We start from the raw sequence: 20,582 nt of genomic DNA on the forward strand, positions 1-20,582 counted from the left end.
TTGGGTGATGTGTCTATTGCTTGGTAATTGTACTTGGAGTCCATAACAATCCCTCTTTCCTTAGCAATAACCCAGAATCAGCACAGTTGGATAAGCCCAATCCTAGAACACTGAATTTTTCTTGCTGCCAGAGTTGAAAGAATGATTCTTTACCCTGGTCTGCATGGAGAGCCACCCTGGGAAAACTTGAGTCCTCTGTGGCTTGGGGTGGAAATATCTTACCATGTTATAGTGACCAGCACAAGTCAAGTACGTCAAGACTTCTCTACAACTGAGATCTTTGACCGGCAGAACTTCAGTATCCTGGCCAAACCCCAGTAGTTGAGTTAAGAGTATACACCCCATCTTCTCAGATTTGGCCTCTCATTTTACAGACAACTGAGGGCACATGAGGCCATCTAGAAATGTGACCCCAGAAATACTACTAATTTTCTCTAGAGAAAAATTGACATAATGCTGTTCTTCCATTCTATACAGCCTTTCTTCACTCTGACATTGACCAAAATAACATTCTTTCAGACTTTAATGAAAAACCCTATAATCTAATTTGTGCCCTGTCGTGCAAAGTTTCTATACTTTCCAGCAGAAAAACACATTTAATTATATATATTCTTTTTTTAAAAAAATTTTAGGCATTTATTTGAGATAGAGAGAGAGATATTTGTTGTTCCACCTGTTTATGCATTCAGTGGTTGCTTCATGTTCATTGGTTGCTTCTTGTATATGCTCTGACAGGGGATCAAACCTGTAACCTTGGCTCTAACCAACTGAGCTACCCAACCAGGGCCAATTATACAAATTGTTTAAACAATTACAATAAATGTTTTCTCGTATATACTGGTTCTTTTAAAACCAAAGATAATAAATAATATATTTCAAAAAACTTCGGTTTGGCCAAAAGAATAAGCACTACTGATTTAATACAACTTGAAAATTTTGTGGAGTCACTTCATTCTTTTGATTATATTGTTTCCTGTATGTAAATAGATTGACAAGGTCTCATTTATCACAGTTACTTCTCCTTTGGACAATTCCCATTTCCTGCCATTTTAGCCTTGTACTTGTACAAAAACATTGAAACAGGGAGCATTAGACAACTGGTTGAAAAAAGCAATCAATTACATGTGTAAATAATCTATTGGTAAGTAGGGTTGCTTATGCACGGGATCCAGTGAGGGAATGGATAAAATAGGTTTGCATAAAATAGCACTATAAGAATGCACACACTCAAGCCTATTTCTATTCAGGTGGTGACTGAAATTCCTGGAAGTGCTGTCTGGTTATGGAGCAAAACCAGGTGCTGATAACTGCTTCACCATGTGGCACTGAGGGGCAAAGGCTTGGGGACCAGCATAAATTAATCACAGGCTTTTAGGTTGTCATCATGTTCCTTGGGTCTGGCTTTAGTGGATTCCAAAGCAAATACTGGGAGAGAAAGGCCATTTTGGTTTCGGCGGGCTCTCTTTGATGTCAGGAGCCTACTGACTCATGGAGCAGGAATCCACTGCACCTGGCAGATGCGCTCTTGTGGGAAAGGAGTTTTAAGGGACAAATCAGCCTGAGATAAGCTCTCAACCACTGAGAGAGCCCAACGGGCAGAGCTGACAAGTGTGAGGAGCCTCCGGTGTTGAGGAGTGGGCCCAAGATCCTTCTACTGAGGGCATTTGCCTGAAATAGTCCCTGAGTAGAATTCATTTACTGTTCTTTGATCAGCCTTTGAAAGAAACACACTTTATACCTCAGACCAGCACAGCTATGAGAATCATGCATGATCGCCATTTGCCAGTTTGCTGAGTGAACTTGAGAGAGCAAGTTAACAAGAACTCCAAGTTTGATATTCTGTTTCTTGTCCAAACACACCCAAGGAGAGCTGCCCAGGCAAACTAGTCTGTTGACAAGCCCAACAGAAGGCAAACTGAGATAATCCTCCTTAATCAAAACATTTAATGGAACTGAACAGCACTTGTATTACATTAAAATGATAAAGAATAGATATGGTCAAATATTTTGAAAATTGCGTTTGACGTTATTAAGCACTCGAGTCTTAGTTTTCTATTTGTTTAGTTTGAAATATTTTGTTCATTTGTAACATAATTCATTCAAGAAAGTCTTTGATGCAGTTTACAAAAACATGCACCCTACAAGAAGATAAAATTTACACAGTAGAAGATGTCCAGGCTCTGATTGAGAGTTGCTCCCCATGCCTAATTCTATCTGTTCCACCTTCAACTGGAACTCCCAGGAAATGAAGGAGATGGTGCAAAGCCTCTAGAACTAGAATCAAGGAGTTTGGTTACTGAGCCCACTGTAGAACTTTCAAAAATGCTTATCTCTAGCCCAGTCAGTGTGGCTCAGTGGTTGAGCATTGACCTATGAACCAGGAGGCCACAGTTTAATTCTTTGTTGGGGCGCATACCCAGGTTGCAGGCTCAATCTCCAGGGCGGAGGGCCAGCAGGAGGCAGCTGATCTCTCTCCTGCTGTTTCTAGCTCTCTCCCCCTCTCCCTTCCTCTCTGAAATCAATAAAAATATATTTTTAATAATGCTCATCTCTAAAGCTCTGAAACAACATCAGTCTAGAGAGAGGGGAGAGAGGAAGCTGTTTGCATTTGCCCCATCTGTGTGGTTCTTTCTCAGAGACCTGGTCCCAGGGGTCAAACAGAAAGCCTGTCCACCAACCCCCAGTAAGAATATTTGCTTTATGATATGCTCAAGTCTTTCCTTACACAGTCATTCCCCTCTTTTAGCTACTCAATTGGAATTTCCATTTTGCTACATCCACCAAGGACACTGGTACTTGGGTGAAAATGTTTATATGGCAATTCACTGCATTTTTGGATTCAACTCAACAGCAGAGATGATGGAAATAAGTAGGAGCAATAGACTACCTCCTTCTGAGGACTGCCAATGTGCAAGACACATCTTTAGCAAAGATGAATAGAAGAGCAGTGTGTGCATCCAATTACCCAGGAGCTCATTCTCCTCTTCATGTTCGGCACATGGAGCAGTATCATCCCAGTTCACAAAGACATGCAAATTAGATTCCTGATAGGCAAGAGGATTTCAACCAGAGGCAGCACACAACCACCAGGCCTTCAGCTTAAAATCTTGCAGGTGGAAAAAGGGGATTAAATTCTACCCAGCTATTGGCAAAGAACCCTGAAAAAATATGTATATTTATTCTATGCTCTGGATAAAATGTAAGATATCATGAAGTTCATATGATGGAGATGAACATATGAAAGAAGTTGAGGTGGATTTAGATAAAAGACTGGACAAAAAGTAAAAGAAATGTAGGAATGCCGAAAACCATCACAGAATTAAAATATGTACCATAAACAGTAAAAAAGAGAGAGTTGGCAAAAGAAAAAAAATGACCTGAAGGCCAAACTCCATCAGCTTTCTAATAAAGTAGAATGAATATACAAAGTAGAATAGGATGAGAGGGAATATAATGAATATCCAGAAAGGACAATCCAATTTCTGACCAATTAGCATTCTGTGAAATAAAAACTACAAAGAAAATGGAGCAGGAAAAAAGTTATAAAATAGAAGAATATCTTTCTGAGGTTATTAATATATGGAAGAAAACCAAGATAACAGCATAAACACTGGTACTTGCCACCTTATACAATCATATAAAATTACAACTAAAATATAGAACAATCATCATTCAGAACAGCCTTAAACGGAAGTCCTACAAACTAGAGAATTAAAGAAGAAAGAAAAATGAGACTGGGAGGAGGGGCAGAGGCGTGAAACAGGCTGTTCCAATACTCACGTGTGGCATGTTTTTAATAGAGGGGATATCTCTGCTGCAGAGAGCTCCCATAAGGAGCAAGGGTTCCCAGCCCCACACCATACCCCTCAGCACAGGGTTTCGGTGCTGGGAATAGAAGCCCCTGTAACTTAGGGCTATAAAAACCAGCATGGATTGTGGCTGAGAGACATGGAGGCTGCTGGAGATCCAGGCAGTTCCTCTTAAAGGGCTGGCACTTGGGTTTACTTGGACTCACTCTTTCTGAGTTCTAGTGCTGGGGCAGTGGCTTGAGGGGATCCAGAGACATACCAGGAGGAAATGGACTGCTTGGCACCCAGGCAAGAACTCCGGGGTGGCTTTCTCCCAGACAAAAGCTGGCAGAGGTCATTGTTCCTATGCTGAGACCTCCTCTGTTGTAGAGGGCAATGGTAGGCACCATAACTGAGTTTTCATCAGCCTGGCTCACACTGCTCCACCTGAGTGATTCCCTAAGATCCCACATCATCCAGTTTGCAGCCTCATCCAAGCTGTTTGCAGCATCTTTTCCATATGAATGGCCTGTCCTAGCTCAGGCTTAAGACTTTTCTAAAATCTATCAAACAAGCAGCAGCTGGCATTAGTGTGCCCTATTCTTCACAATTAGAGATCCCAACCTGGGCTCTAGCACCAGCCGACTTTGTTTCACAGCTTGGCCTCTCCTAGGCACTCCCAAGCCCAATACAAGTAACAGCCAGCTGCAGATCACTCTGTAGCTCCTAAGGGGTGGCCCCAGGCAGGACCTAGGCAGTGGCTGACTTTGAACCTCCAGGGGAACCTAGAGTAAGTGCACTGGTGGACAGTTTCAGACCATTCCAGATTATAACTCTACACAGCCATGAACAACATACTCAAGGGGCAGACTCATTGAGCACCAAAGCCCCATTGAAGCAAGTCATGCTCCATAGGAGTGTCTCCTGCACAATAGCTCTTCCAATGTAGTCACAGCTGGTCCTCACAGCCAATAGACTCGTGGTCAATTCCTTGAAGTGATGCCAACAGCAATCAAGGCTCAACTACAACAAGACTGTGCACACAGCCCACACAGGGGTGCACCTAGTGTTCCTAGCTCAGGGGACTGGGGAGGCTGAGCCACTGGACTCTACTACACAAGGCAACTCTACCAATTCTAGGAGTCATAACAGCCCTACATAATACACAAAAATAAACACAGGGAAGCAGCCAAAATGTGGAGACAAAGAAACATGTCACAAATAAAAGAACAGAAAATAATCTTTAGAAAAAGAATAAATAAAATAGAAACAAGCAAACTACTAGATACATGGTTCAAAACTATGATTATAAGGTTGCTCAAGGATCTTAATGAATGAGAACTTCAAGGGACTTAGTGAGAATTTCAAGGATCTTAGTGAGAATTTCAAGGAAATTAGTGAATACATCAAAGACAGGAAAATGGACCAGTCAGAATGAAGAATACAGTAGCTGAAATACAGCATAATTTATCAACAGTAGAGTAGAGGGTGCTAAGAATCAAATCATCAATTTGGAATAAGAGGAAACATATACTCACTGATTAGCCAATGAAAAGGGTAGCGGTCGTACGCCAATTACCATGTTTCTCTTTTATTAGTGTAGATGGAAGAAAACCAAGATAACAGCATAAACACTGGTACTTGCCACCTTATACAATCATATAAAATTACAACTAAAATATAGAACAATCATCATTCAGAACAGCCTTAAACGGAAGTCCTACAAACTAGAGAATTAAAGAATAAAGAACAATGAGACTGGGAGGAGGGGCAGAGGCATGAAACAGGCTGTTCCAATACTCACGTGTGGCATGTTTTTAATAGAGGGGATATCTCTGCTGCAGAGAGCTCCCATAAGGAGCAAGGGTTCCCAGCCCCACACCATACCCCTCAGCACAGGGTTTTGGTGCTGGGAATAGAAGCCCCTGTAACTTAGGGCTATAAAAACCAGCATGGATTTTGGCTGAGAGACATGGAGGCTGCTGGAGATCCAGGCAGTTCCTCTTAAAGGGCTGGCACTTGGGTTTACTTGGATTCACTCCTTCTGAGTTCTAGTGCTGGGGCAGTGGCTTGAGGGGATCCAGAGACATACCAGGAGGAAATGGACTGCTTGGCACCCAGGCAAGAACTCCGGGGTGGCTTTCTCCCAGACAAAAGCTGGCAGAGGTCATTGTTCCTATGCTGAGACCTCCTCTGTTGTAGAGGGCAATGGTAGGCACCATAACTGAGTTTTCATCAGCCTGGCTCACACTGCTCCACCTGAGTGATTCCCTAAGATCCCACATCATCCAGTTTGCAGCCTCATCCAAGCTGTTTGCAGCATCTTTTCCATATGAATGGCCTGTCCTAGCTCAGGCTTAAGACTTTTCTAAAATCTATCAAACAAGCAGCAGCTGGCATTAGTGTGCCCTATTCTTCACAATTAGAGATCCCAACCTGGGCTCTAGCACCAGCCGACTTTGTTTCACAGCTTGGCCTCTCCTAGGCACTCCCAAGCCCAATACAAGTAACAGCCAGCTGCAGATCACTCTGTAGCTCCTAAGGGGTGGCCCCAGGCAGGACCTAGGCAGTGGCTGACTTTGAACCTCCAGGGGAACCTAGAGTAAGTGCACTGGTGGACAGTTTCAGACCATTCCAGATTATAACTCTACACAGCCATGAACAACATACTCAAGGGGCAGACTCATTGAGCACCAAAGCCCCATTGAAGCAAGTCATGCTCCATAGGAGTGTCTCCTGCACAATAGCTCTTCCAATGTAGTCACAGCTGGTCCTCACAGCCAATAGACTCGTGGTCAATTCCTTGAAGTGATGCCAACAGCAATCAAGGCTCAACTACAACAAGACTGTGCACACAGCCCACACAGGGGTGCACCTAGTGTTCCTAGCTCAGGGGACTGGGGAGGCTGAGCCACTGGACTCTACTACACAAGGCAACTCTACCAATTCTAGGAGTCATAACAGCCCTACATAATACACAAAAATAAACACAGGGAAGCAGCCAAAATGTGGAGACAAAGAAACATGTCACAAATAAAAGAACAGAAAATAATCTTTAGAAAAAGAATAAATAAAATAGAAACAAGCAAACTACTAGATACATGGTTCAAAACTATGATTATAAGGTTGCTCAAGGATCTTAATGAATGAGAACTTCAAGGGACTTAGTGAGAATTTCAAGGATCTTAGTGAGAATTTCAAGGAAATTAGTGAATACATCAAAGACAGGAAAATGGACCAGTCAGAATGAAGAATACAGTAGCTGAAATACAGCATAATTTATCAACAGTAGAGTAGAGGGTGCTAAGAATCAAATCATCAATTTGGAATAAGAGGAAACAAAAACACTCAATCAGAAGAGCAAAAAGAAAAAAGAAAAAAAATGTAGATAGTGTAAGGAGCCTCTGGGACAACTTCAAGTGTACCAACATTCGCATTATGGGGGTGACAGAAGGAGAAGAGATAGAGAGCAAGCTATTGAAAACCTATTTGAAGAAATAATGACAGAAAACTTCCCCTACCTGGTGAAAGAAATAGACTTACAAGTCCAGGAAGCACAGAGAGTCCCAAACAAGATGAATCCAAAGAGGCCCACACCAAGGCACATCATAATTAAATTGCCAAGGGTTAAGGACAAAGAGAATCTTAAAAGCAACAAGAGAAAAGCAGTTAGTTACCTATAAGGGACTGTCAGCTGATTTCTCAACAGAAACTTTGCAGGCCAGAATGGAATGGCAAGAAATATTCAAAGTGATGAATAGCAACCAAGATTACTCTATCCAGAAAAGTTATCATGTAGAATTGAAGGTCAGTTAACGAGCTTCACATACAAGAAAAAGCTAAAGGAGTTCATCACCACCAAACCAGCATTACATGAAATGTTGAAGGGTATTTTTTAAGAAGGAAAGGAAGAAGAAGATAAAAAAGATAAAAATTATGACCAATGAAATGGCAATAAATATATGTTTATCAACAATTAAATCTAAAAATTAAAGTAAGCAAGGAATAAAATAAACTGATGAATAAAATAGAATCAGAGGCATGGAAACATGGAACAGACTGACAGTGTGGTGAAGGCCTGGGGAGTAGACAGGAAGAGATTAAGCAAAGAAGATGCATATATGCATTACCTATGGACACAGACAATAGTGTGGTGAAGGCCTGGGGAGGGGTGGGAACCAGGTAAAAGGGGGGCAATAAGTGGAAAAAGGGGGGGACATCTGTAATACTCTTAACAATAAAGATTTAAAAAAAGAAACTATGGACTTTTTGAATAAAACCATTTTATGACTAGAAACCAGCAAGTAGGTAATCCAAAATAATCATTCAAAATCACCATTGCAGGAAAAAAAGGAAACTTACAAAGAAAAATATTTGAAAAATCTTCCAGAGATTTAAAACATCTTTTTCAGCACTGAACAATGAAAGCCAAGGCAGGGATCCCTTTGGATTTTCTTGGGAAAGATGCAGACATTAAACATTTCTATATCCAACCTATAAGAAATCATCAGAAAGACATGCTTGATGATATCAGACTCATGTGCCATTCTTGGAAAACTTACAGGTCGAGTGAAAAATAAACCCAAGGCAAATATTTAGGAATGGGAAAATCATAATATAAAAGGCCTGTGGTTAGCATTATCACTAAGTATATACTTAGATCTAGATAGTAAGTAGTTTTGTAAATAAAGATCCAAACTTGTTTACAAAAATTTAAAAAATATTAAATTATAAGCTACATGACATTTGAATATGAAGTTAAGAAAAACAATCATACTGGCATAAACAAATGGATCAAAGCATGCAAAAATTCCTCATTAACAAGGGAGTAAAAAGCTATTAAATTTTCTTGAATTTGACAACTAGAGAAAAAAAAGATGTATGTTTTGGAAAATCTTTAAGGATATCAGAAGTAAATTTGAAACAGGATGTATACTTCCAAATCAGTGAGATAAAATAAAAACAAAGGAAGGGTTCTTAGAAAAAGTACAAGGGAAACAGTAAGGGTGTTACGGAGGGGAAAGCATAAAACAAAATGATAGAATTAAGAACAAAATCACACATTTTATAGGTATATACACAGATGGATAGATAATCACTCAATTAAGAAATATAATACAATTATAGTCAAAATAAAATATGTAGAAAGATACAGAGACATCCCAAGTAAAAGCTGGGCACATAGACCCCACCCTCTATTACAGTTTTTCAAATGCAACCCCTCTTCAAAAAAGGGTAGAAAGATTGCTTTCATAAAAGTAGCATTCAGTAAAAAATAATTAACCAGCATGGTTAATTACAATTATCAATAAAAAAATAATGGGGGGGGGGGAACTGGGTGAAAGAAAGTGAAGAGATTAGCCAGATAATATATATGCATAACGCATAGACATAGACAACAGTGTGGTGATGGCCAGAGGAAAGGGGGGCTGGAGGCTGGGTGGAGGTGGGCAAAGGCACGGGGAGAATGGGGACATTTGCAATAGTACCAATAATAAAAATAAAGTTAAAAAAAGTAGCCTGGCCGTTGTGACTGTGGTTGAGTGTCCATAAACCAGGACATTGAGGTTTGATTTCTGGCCAGGGCATATGCCTGGGTTGTGGGCTTGATCCCCAGCAGAAGGCATGCAGGAGGCAGCCAATTAATAATTCTCCCATCATTGATGTTTCTATCATTCTCTCTCTCTCCCTTCCTCTCTCTGAAATCAACAACAACAAAAAGAAATAATAGGAATAGATTTATATATGCCAGATGAAAAATAAAGTAAAAATTTCTAGAAAGCTTGTAAGTAAAGTACATATTTATATAACTCTACGTTTGGAATACACCCAAATTAAAAAACAAAACAAAACTCCAATATAGAGAAAGAATCTTGGTCATTGATGAAACAAACAGCCTTACTTGTATAATGGATAGAAGAATATACGTAAAAAGCAACGTGTTTTAGACCACATTAGAAGAGGATATGTGATCTAGAAGATTTATCTCCTAGATGTTATGAGAGATGATTGAGACCCCTACAACATCCCTCAATCTGGAAAGGGAGTACTGTGCAATGGATGGCGTAGGGTCCATTTCCACAGCATAAAGAAATCTGGGAAGGCAAAGCTGAAGAGGAAACCATGTGGTCTTGATGTTTAAATTTTCTCTGATGGGAGGAGTGACTGGAGAGGGAGTGGAGTAGAGCAGGAGAAAAGTGGAAAAAATGACCTTAGAGTCAGCTTTGCATCTTTTGAGCCAAGTCCAATGAGCAGAAATAAATGAGCTCTGATTCCCTCCTCCCCAAACTCGATGTTTGCAGTTTGTCTGAGTTGGCCTTCTGCCAAGGTGACCTGTTTGTTCAAGAGGAGAAATGGCTGAAATTAGAAGGGAGAATTTCCCCCAACACATACACCACCAACCCACCCAAGGAACCAACTGCTAGGGCGGGCAGAGCACATTGAAAGGGGAAGGCTCAGAGGTGGTATACAGAGAGTATCGATGCTCGTTTGAGGGTCTCCAACAGGCAGGATCCTCACGTATCCCTTCTGTCTTTGTGGGTCATCCGCTGTGACTGCATTGGCAACATCAAGCCGCTGCTATAAACATTTCAGAAGGAACCACCTATAAGCTGCACTGCTTCTTGGTCCCTCCAATGGTGTCTATAGGGAGAAGCTAGGGGAGGTGGATTTCAGCTAAACAAAGAGGGACCTCCAATATTCAGGGATGTTAAAAAATGGCCGGTTGTCCCTGGGAGGAACTGAGAGTGCCATGGGTGGGCATTACAAGCAGAGGCGGGGCTTCCCTATGATGGGGCTTTCCATCACTCTGGAAATTGGAGGGTTACTTGTTGCTGGGACTAGGAAGAAGGGGATATAAAAGGTGAATGTGGCAAAAGCACCGTAGGCACCTCTGATTGCAACTTGGATGCACCCCCACATGTGGTTCCAGAGCTGTGCCATGCTCCCTCCACTGTGCAGAGTGAGACTCGTGCTCCCGCCTTTCCCAAGCCATCTTGGTGAAGAGCGAGCCTGCCTGGCCCGCAGAGCATGGGGGTCCCGCCTCTCCTGGCTCTGGAGGTCTACTGTCCAAGGTACATTGCCATGTGCTGAACCTTGAATCCCATGGTAATGTCTTCACCAGTAAGTCTCTCCATGAGCATTTAGGGCTAAGAGGAAAGTGACTGTTTTCTTTTGTTTTTACATGTTTGAGTTAGCTTAATGCTATAATTTCTACTCATATCTTCACGATTTCCTTCCACCGGCTTGCTTTGCATTTATTTTGCTCTTCTTTCTATAGTTTATTGGGTGGAAGACTGAATTAACTATTTGAGACTCTTTTACTCCTCAGATAGGTTGTTAAACTTTAACTGCTATTTTGGCAGCATTTCATAAATTTGAGATTGTTCTTTAGATTTTTATTTATTCATAAAATATTTTATGATGTTTCTTGAGAAAAAAAAAAAGCTCACTGCTATGGAAAAGTAAGATAGAAGGTCCCATAGTTGTGGAGAGTGACTGGTGCATAGACTGAAACGTGCCAAGTTTATGATGGGAAATTGAAGGCAGTGGTGCTTCTAAGTGACCCAGATTCTCCCAGCACACAAGGTCTTTCTGTGTCTGAATCCTGACTTTTTCCTTTTGTCCCATGAAGGCACATGTGAAAGGCGGAGCTATGTTTTATCAAGAAATCATTCCTCCTTTGTTTGTTAACATTACACCACAACCATTAAAGGGCCATCTACACCTCCTATTTATAGTCTATCAATCATGAAAGAGGGTTGTATCCACTCTTTCCATTGCTGGTTGTCAGGAAACAGCTGGCATTAGCTGATACTGTGTCGGTCTGGTGCCCTGCCTGGCATGTGTGTTGAATAGCTAGTGCCCAGGGCATAAGGGTCATGAGGTATTTTAAATGCTTCTCCTGCCTGGCACCAGCCCTCACTGCTTCCCCTTCATGTTGCTAGTCTCCCTACCACAAAATGCTTCCCCAGCCAGATTGGACAATGCTCCCCAGAGCCCTGGCCCTGGTGTCACCCTGCTTATAAAACTCTGACCTTTCTCATTTGCCTTCCAAACTTCTTGGTAATTCGTGAGCTGTCCTCAATGTACTTTTCCTAGTCTTAGTTTCCATGACTTCTCTACTTGACCCTCTGCTTTTGGCAAACCTGAGTATTCCCAGTTTGCAGTTGACCATCCACTTACCAGTCTACACCTGGCATTGCCACTAGACATACTGACTTGTACATTAAACTGAATTCTGTGGGAGAAAAGAACATCTGCTTCACCCCTAGACCCTCAGCCCACTCTGGAGGCCCCAGTAAATTGGTTACTCTCCTTGACCCTTTCTCCCCACACATGTTCTCTCGCTGCCTGCAAGGCCAGTGATTCCCAAAGATGACCTTTAGCATAGACCTTCCCTAAACACAGACCTATTGTCTTTCCAAGCATCTCCTGTCAGATGATCCACAGCCAATGAAACTTAACATCTGCACACGTAACCTAATTGTTCTGTCCCCACGTGTTTGTTTTTATTTTCCTGCATTTCTTACCCGAGTGGAGGAGTGGATTGAAGCCAGCATCCTATATCTTCCTTTTTTTGTTTTTTGTTTTTTTGAATTCTCACCTGAGGATATTTTTTTCCATTGATTTTTAGAGAGAGTGAAAGAGAGGGAGAGGGAGAGAGAGAGAGAAACATGGATGTGAGAGAGACACATCCATTGGTTGTCTCCTGTATGTGCCCTGACCCAGGCCTGGGGATCAGCCTGCAATCCTGGTACATGCCCTTGACTAGGAATTGAACCTGTAACCTTTTGGTTCACAGGCCAATGCTCTAACGACTGAGAACACTGGTTAGGGCTTACACTTATTTTTCAATTACAGTTTACATACAACATTATTTTGTTTTAGTTTAAAGTATACAGCATAGTGGTTAGGTAATCATATACTTTACCAAGTGTTCCCCCAATATTTCCAGTACCCATCTGGCACCATTCATAGTTATTACAATATTATTGAATATATTCCCTTTGTTGTACTTTATACCCCAGTGAGTATTTTGTAAATACCAATTTGTACTTTAAAAAAAAATCATATATGAGCATTTATTCCAATACTGCTGACAATATGGGAGAGCAGCAGGTCATCCACAAAAATCTGCTCTGCAGCCCCCCATAAACCAGCTGCCTAGATAGAGTAGGAAAAGAATTAGAAGGGGAAGCAGGGATTATAGGCATGGGGAAGTAGGAGGTTGGGATGGGGCTCCATTGTTTGAGCAACAAGGTTGTGTTCCATGATAACAGGCAGTTCTTGAATGAGAATGGATTGCATTCAAAGGTTGACTACCAGGTCCCAGGATACACAACTCCCAGCCAGGTTAGAATGTCCTTTCTTTAACCAACACAAGGCAATCATGGTTAACAGAGCATAATTAATATTTCCCATAACTGTAGCTAGTCCCCAACATTCTATTTTTGCCCCTAACATTTTCCCACTGCTATTTCTATCATCTCATATCTACGAGATTAGTTTTACATGAAAAGTCTCATCCTGTTGGACTGCATCTGCTTCTGCCTTGAAAGCAGTTCCCAGTGATGAAATACACCAATGCAGGATCTTGGATATATGTTCTATCAACAGAGAATTGTCAGAAAGATTAAAACAGCACATTCCTTTAAATTCCTCACAACCATGGTTATGCTGCAACAGCAAATAATCTATTGCTTACCTATTTTCTAGAACTACCTCCCTGACCTGGCTCAGCTCTTGATTTACCCGATGTACAGCCCTGGAGGTGGCATTCAGGGCTTTTACTGTGCTACAAGTCAGCTGGGTCACTTCTGCATTAAGGGAGCCTACTATTACCAGCATAACAAAAATGGTCAAAGCAATATAGGCAGCAGGGCTCCCCAGGTGGAGATCGTCGTTGCAGTCTGATGCCACGGCCTTGAAAAAGTCTCTTTTGGTTCAGACCCTGCGATGTTTCTGAGGCATAAAGATGGTCAGTCATCCTAAGGAACAGGGTCCCCCGTTGCTGTTAGGAGGGATACATAGTTATCCACATATCAGAAACCAACCAGCCAGCAGCTTACTATGTCCCTTACTATAAAGGAGGGTGAAATTATCAGAACAATTCTTACCATAATTATTAGATACTGAAAGACTAACTAGAACACTCAGTAACAGTCAGACATTTGCTACGGGGAACTACTGCAGTAACCTTTAGAGGAAACATCCTTGCATCCTTTTCCCAGACAGTGGGTCCCAACATATAAAGGTCCCTGTATATGACTTCCCAAAATGAATGGAATAATTCTATATATTATCAATAGAATTCTCCTATTCAGCAAATGTAAAGGTTAGTTCTACATAGTTTCCTCCACTGCCAGCTTCAGAGCAGTTGGAGTGGTGAGAAGCACGCCTCCAGGTCTCATCCATTTCTTCTCCGGTAGGCCCATTGTCCTTGCTCGGCTCACATCTGTCTAACTGCCTATCACATCCCCCCACAAGGATCTTGGCTCCGAATTCTTTCAGAATAAAGGGGTGCTTTATTCTGTAACTGCTTCATGCTGAGGAGGGACGAAGTTTTTCCTTCAGAACCAAGAGATCCTTGCTCTCTGTCAGAGGGATGATGAGGCCTGGTCATGGAAGGAGGCGGCAATGGTGTCTGGAGGTGATATTCCCTGAGTGCAAGTAGGGCTTGTAACCTGGTGGAGACAAACTGTGTTATAAAACTTAGTATTACTGGGCCAAGGTTATAACAGCAAGAATTATGACAAATAGTCTGGTGGAAGGAAAAAAAAACATTTCACTTATAATAATTCCCTATTGAAACACATTTTTTCTCCCTGAAATCACCCTCATTTTTATTAAAGAGCCAAGTTAAGACTAATTTATTTAGTATTAAGTCTAGTTACAATTTGGCCTGATTGTTTGCATGGACCTAGAAAGAATAACAGTTGGTCACATAGGCTATTTAAAAAAGATATGCTTTGCTGGAATTTCATAATCAAGCTTTAATTAGCCCCGCAGGGCAAAGAAGCTGAGCCACCCAGCTGCCATCAGGTTTGCCTGCAATACCCATAGGTATGGGTGAATTCCTCAAGCTGAGGTCGCAATGATGTCTTGAGGTTCCTTCTTTGCCATCTCTCAGGAAAGCAGCCCTCGTTCCTTACCTGGAAAGGCTGCCATGAGCCACGTGACCAAGCAAGGTACCAGGCTTTCTCCAAGGTGCTCTTATTGGCTTTATTCCTTAAAGCTTTCTGGTGACATCCAGAGTCCGGGCATGTCTCTCTCAGGCATGACATTCTAGTCAAAGTCTTGGTTACTATAGCCACAATTGGAAACAGGTCTTATTGAATTCATGCAAAGAAACGTATTGCCACTTATTAAGAATTGCCAGATTCTGGATGGACAGGTAGGGAAATATATAATTTATAAAATTGCTTTAAATATGCTTCCTTATATCTGAAAAACAAAAAGTTTAAGAACCAGCAATACTTTCAACAGAAGTTATAAAAACTATGTAATTATTTTCCATTCATTCAGCCCCATAACCAAATTTTTGTTTCTCCCGATTTTTCCTCCCAGTACTTGTATAAATCCAGATACTTTACTATATACTAATGCAAATGACATGAAATCTTGTTCTTTCTGAAAAACACAATATTCCAGAATAACAATTAGAGCTACAAATGAAACATAATGTAGTTATTATTATTTGACTAAGCTTCCCATGTACATTAAGCAGAAAGTTTTCCTTCATGAGAGAGAAAACAAACACTTGAGGCATTCCAGAGCCTACTGGAATGATCTAAAGCCAATTTTAGGTCAAGAAAAAGTTTCTTAAAATTCAAACCCTGGAAGGATTATCAAACTTATTTTACCAAAAGATCATATATCAAAGTGTATTAGACACAAACATAGGCTAGCAAACCTTAGTTCCCATGATTAAAATGATGACTTTTTATAAAAATACCTGATTAATGTAACATATAACCATTTTAATAATTTATAGAACTTTTGCTGCCTGGGTAGAAAAACAGGAAAGATCCTTTCCCTTTTAACAGACTAGAAAATGACTAACCAAAATAAGGTTTATTCTCTAACTTCATTTGTCCTTGGGTGTGGTCAGCAAATGACACTAATTGGATTTCTGCTATGTGTCTCCCTGAGTAGGTTGATATAAGCTATTTACCCTCTGGTTAGGGAGGCAAAATGCAAATCATTTACTCTTAAGTGTCCTTGGTTTAGGGAATTTAGGATTTACTAGATGGCTCCAAATTGCTGTTTCACCATCTCAATTTCCCTATTCTACTACTCCTGACTCACTGGTCTGTTTCATTTATACAACTTCCTTTCACCATTTCTCTTTACAAGCATTCTACAACGTTCACAAACCTTTCTTTAGAATATTACAACTTTCATAAATAACTAGCTTTAGAATCCACTTTTTTCCCCCCTTCAAAGTGCATCTCCATGCCTCATGCCTTCTATTAAACCAAACCATAATTTCTTTCCAATTAGTTAGACTTCTTAACCCTTAGAAAACTTAATTTTTAGGTGACTTGTAAGTAATTAACATTCCTCAGGTTAGCAATACATTCACATTTTAAGAGATATTTCAAATAAAATACAAAACTTATTCATTAACAGATTCAAATCCATCGTCTATATTCTCCATACAAGGCAAACTCAGATTAATATTTTAGTATCCTGTTATTTCAAAATACCTAGATATTTTATCATTTTTATTATTTAATCCAGCAAACTCCAGAGTTTCAAGTTACTAAAGACTGAAAAACTATGTTTAGGCATATATAATTACCATTGAAAAAGCTTTATCATATATCCTTCATTTTAGTTATATTTATTTTGCCTTAACAACTTTTGAGATTTTAAAGCCAATTATTATTACCCAAGGCATTTTCTTGGCAAATTTTGTAACAGGGATAATTCACCAGTCTCTAATGGCTTTAATGTGAAAGTACTATTTTCTTTTCTTTTTCCTTACAAAAATGGGGTCCCCCTCAACACACACACACTGCTATTTCTGCAGCCTGCTGGAGGGAACTTCTGTAGATTGGATTTTCCTAGGAAAAAGACTTGGAGGTTTAGAAGGTTTTATTTCCCATATTTTTTCTTTCTGAGTAGACTAACAACATAGAATCTTGCATATAAGAACAGATCTTAAAAAAAGAAACAGAAAAACTCTACAGTGAATGAATGAGTACTCACAGAAGGATGGACTGGGACATTAGCCTTAGAATCTTATCTCACCCTAAACCAGCACAGCAAATTGGTTCTGAGTGGCACACAGCCCAAACAGCAGAGAGAGGATTCCTTATGTTCATAAAATGGTGAAGAGCAAAAACTAAGTCCCCCAAAGAGAAGAAAGCCAGCAAAAAACATCAGTAACCAAGTTATATCACAGACAGACAAGAACTTTCACTAGCTAAGAGTTTCCAGCAGCTGATGCCTTGAGAGGGAGAGCAGGAAGGGTCCCCAAGATTAAGAATTCTTGGCAGCTGCTGGGAAGTTCCTGCAATCCCTGCCATGGGTTCAGCCTGCCACAAGCAGCTGGGGCCCCTAGCAAAGTGGGATGTGCCTTGTCTTTAAACAAATTAAACCAAACAACAAAGAGACACAAAACAACAATCAACATAGATACTCTATGTACAATATTTACAGGTGGGTACAACTCACAGACAAGAGCTTCACACATTGATTGATTATTTTCCATACACCCCCAAACAGGAGATAGAACCCACAACTTTGCTGTGTGTTCTGCCTGGGAATCGAATCCACAACTTTTTTTGGTGCATGGCGATGCTCTAATCAACTGAGCCACTCGGTCATGGCTGTGTATGCCTCTTGTAGTGTGAAACCAGCCACCAGATGTGTTTGTTCTGGTGCCTCTTGGGAAGGACGTTGGTCCAGGTCAATGCAGACATTGCCTGTGACCAGCTCTGGGTTACCTGTTAGGAGCTACAAAGAGATCCAAGGTTCATAGCTGCCTATGCTGGCTCTGGGTGTGTGTGTGAGAGAGGCCAAGCTGCATACCAAGCTGGCTGCCTCCAGTACCAGGCTTGGGGCAAGTCAGCAAAAGGTCCATGGCACCTGAGATACGCTGCCATCTGCCTGCTGCCCATTAGGCTCACCCACTGAAAAAGCCTCAGGTGGTATGTGAGTTGCAATGAGTCACAAGGTAGGGCAAGTTGTGTTTACCAGGTTCACAGAGATTCAAAATTGGTGCCAGTACTGGCACTGAGGAAACTCAGGAAAAGTCTCAGGGTACAGCAAAGCCAACCACCACCTGCTTGGGGCCTGGGGACCTTTGTGATGGGGCGGGGTCTCAGGGAGTCATCAGTTTGGAGTCAGTAGAGTTCATTAGGCTAATACAGTTTGAGATTTTCCCGAATAGAGGGAGGAGTCTGCAGAGGGATGGTGGCACCTGTCAGGTATGTGGGGAAAATGTCCCTCACCTTACAGCCTCTCCCTATGTGTCTCTGGCACCCCCTGGACTTGCCTGAAATTCCTCAAGTGTTTTTCAAAAATGACCAGATCAGGGGCCCAGGCTTAGCAGGATGGGGCTCATCAACTCCCCAGGCTGATGCCGTGGGGAGAGCCCAGCACAGGAATGGTGTAAGTGTTGTGCCTGCAGGGAAAGTTCCCTCACTGAAGCCTCACCACTCAGTCTCTCTCTGTGTGACTCTGACACCTCTCAAGGTGGTCTGGTAACCCCAAAAGTCTTCGAAGAAAACTGCATTGAGGGTCTTGGCTGGTTGCCACTAGCAGAGCCCACAGCTGAGTGCAAACTTCTCAGGGCTGGGCCTCAGGGAGTTGGCAGGGTGGAGCTAGTGTAGCTCTCCAAGCTGATGCTGAATGGAGGGGAGTGTTCGACCCAGGAAAGATGGCATCTGGGGGTGGTGTGGCAGAGGGACTCAACAAGGAAACATTGCGGCTGTCCCTCCAGCTCTCTCCCTGAAGCTACACAACCCAGTCTCTCCCTGCATGACTCCATCTGTGTTCCCATTCCTCTGCTGGAGCTCAGGGTGAGAGCTTGTGAGTGAGATTTTGTGTGTGGTCCCTTTAAGAGGTGCCTGGGTTTCAGCAGCCCCCCATCTCACTCAGGTGGACAGAATCTCTGTTCATTTTCACAGCCAGGTGATATGTGGGCTCTTCTTCCTGCACTAGTGCTCCACGATGAGGGGCCTGGCATGGGGCTGAGACCCCTGGTTCCTCAGGGCGGACGTCTGCAGCTGAGATTCCCTCTGGGTTCTCAACCACAGCACATGGCTGTGGGGCCAACTTGTTTTGCATCTCTACCCCTTCTACCAGTCTTGGTGTGGCTTCTGTATGTCCTTGGTTATAAGACTTTTTAAAAAATATATATTTTTATTGATTTCAGAGAGGAAGGGAGAGGGAGAAAGAGATCGAAACATCTTGCACTCTCCCTACTGGGGATCGGGCCCACAACTGGGACATGTACCCTGATCGGGAATTCAACAGTGACCTCCTGATTCATAGGTTGACACTCAACCACTGAGCCACACCAGCCAGGCTATAAGACTTCTTCTTTTCAGCTAGTCTTGATATGGTTATCCAGGTTGATTTTTCTATAGTTCAGTTGTAATTTTCATGTGGTCCTTGAGGGAGGTGCACGTAACTTCACCCATGCTATGATTTTGGACTCGTCCCCCATCCTATATCTTTTCATTCACCCACTATTCTTCTTCACTCCTATTTTCCACCAGTCACCACATCCAACAGAGTTTCCACCTTGACATCTTGTATATTTTCCCACAGCTCACCAACTCCAAATCTTATAATCTAAGCTGTCTCTTGGTTTTCTAAAATTATTCCATTTTTAAAAATGCTTTTAAAACTTCCAGTGAAATATAACTCTCCTCAAACTGAGTTGCATGCATCCTGGGGGCACTTCTCTGGGTTCCAGGGCACTTGAAGCCTCGTGAGAGATGTGGTATATTATTCTGGAGTATCCATTTTACTCGATAAGAACTATTTTTGAACATTAAAACAAGTGTCAATCTAGTACAGAATAGAAGAAAAATTGGAATGTTTTAAATAATCTCATGCACAGGGTTTCCTTTCATCATGGCCTAAGACCCTTGGGGGTATAAGATTTTTCTCCTTATCAGTTTGAAAGAGACCATTCTATCCAACAGTATAAACTTCCTGGTATGTCCTCTAAGGCCCTGATAGATCTGGCCTTCTCCATTTTCCCAATCGTATTTGTTACTGTGTCTTTCCTCAGCGCCCATGCGTTGGCCACACTTCATCCCATTGTGTTTTTGTTTTTGCTCACAGAGGTTTCTCTGCCAAGATTGCCCTTACCCCATCCTTTTCTACGTGATAAAAGCATATTTATTCTTCTAGCTTTAGCTCCACATTTACCTTCTCTCCGAAAGGTCTATTCTTTCCTCCCCAAGTGGAGTCACACTGGCCCCCTTCCCCCTAATTTCCCAGGGCCTCCTTCCCCCTAAGCTTTCTAATACGTTAATCTTGGTAAAGTGACGTTACAGCTTTGGTGTCACAAACACTAGTAAGAAATTCTTTTCTACCTGAGAGTGTTTTAGTGGAATTGGAAAGCAGTTTCCAGCTAAGGAACCTCCCTGCCTAGACAGCTTCTCAATGACAACTCTTTATGTAGAAATGTCACTTAAGTGGCCTTGATTCTCCCTCTTGAATCATATCACTGGGTTACATTCCGGGTAAAATCCCATGATCATTTCCCGGCAGTATTCCCAGGACTGCCACCAGGGGGACCCTGCCAGGGGCTGAGTGGAAGGACCT

General features: G+C 41.8%; 1 long non-coding RNA gene across 1 annotated transcript; it reads right to left on the reverse strand.

Moving 5' to 3' along the window:
* Positions 1-1,702: 1,702 nt before the first annotated feature.
* On the reverse strand, positions 1,703-19,325 carry LOC106726555. Its single transcript, XR_001362619.1, has 3 exons — positions 19,209-19,325; positions 14,254-14,256; positions 1,703-1,714 (listed from the first exon to the last, which is right to left on the reverse strand). It is a non-coding gene; the product is annotated as an uncharacterized LOC106726555 (long non-coding RNA).
* Between the last annotated feature and the right edge of the window lie 1,257 nt (positions 19,326-20,582).

This window comes from Myotis brandtii, unplaced genomic scaffold, assembly GCF_000412655.1.
Source record: "Myotis brandtii unplaced genomic scaffold, ASM41265v1 scaffold2803, whole genome shotgun sequence".
NCBI lineage: Eukaryota > Metazoa > Chordata > Mammalia > Chiroptera > Vespertilionidae > Myotis > Myotis brandtii.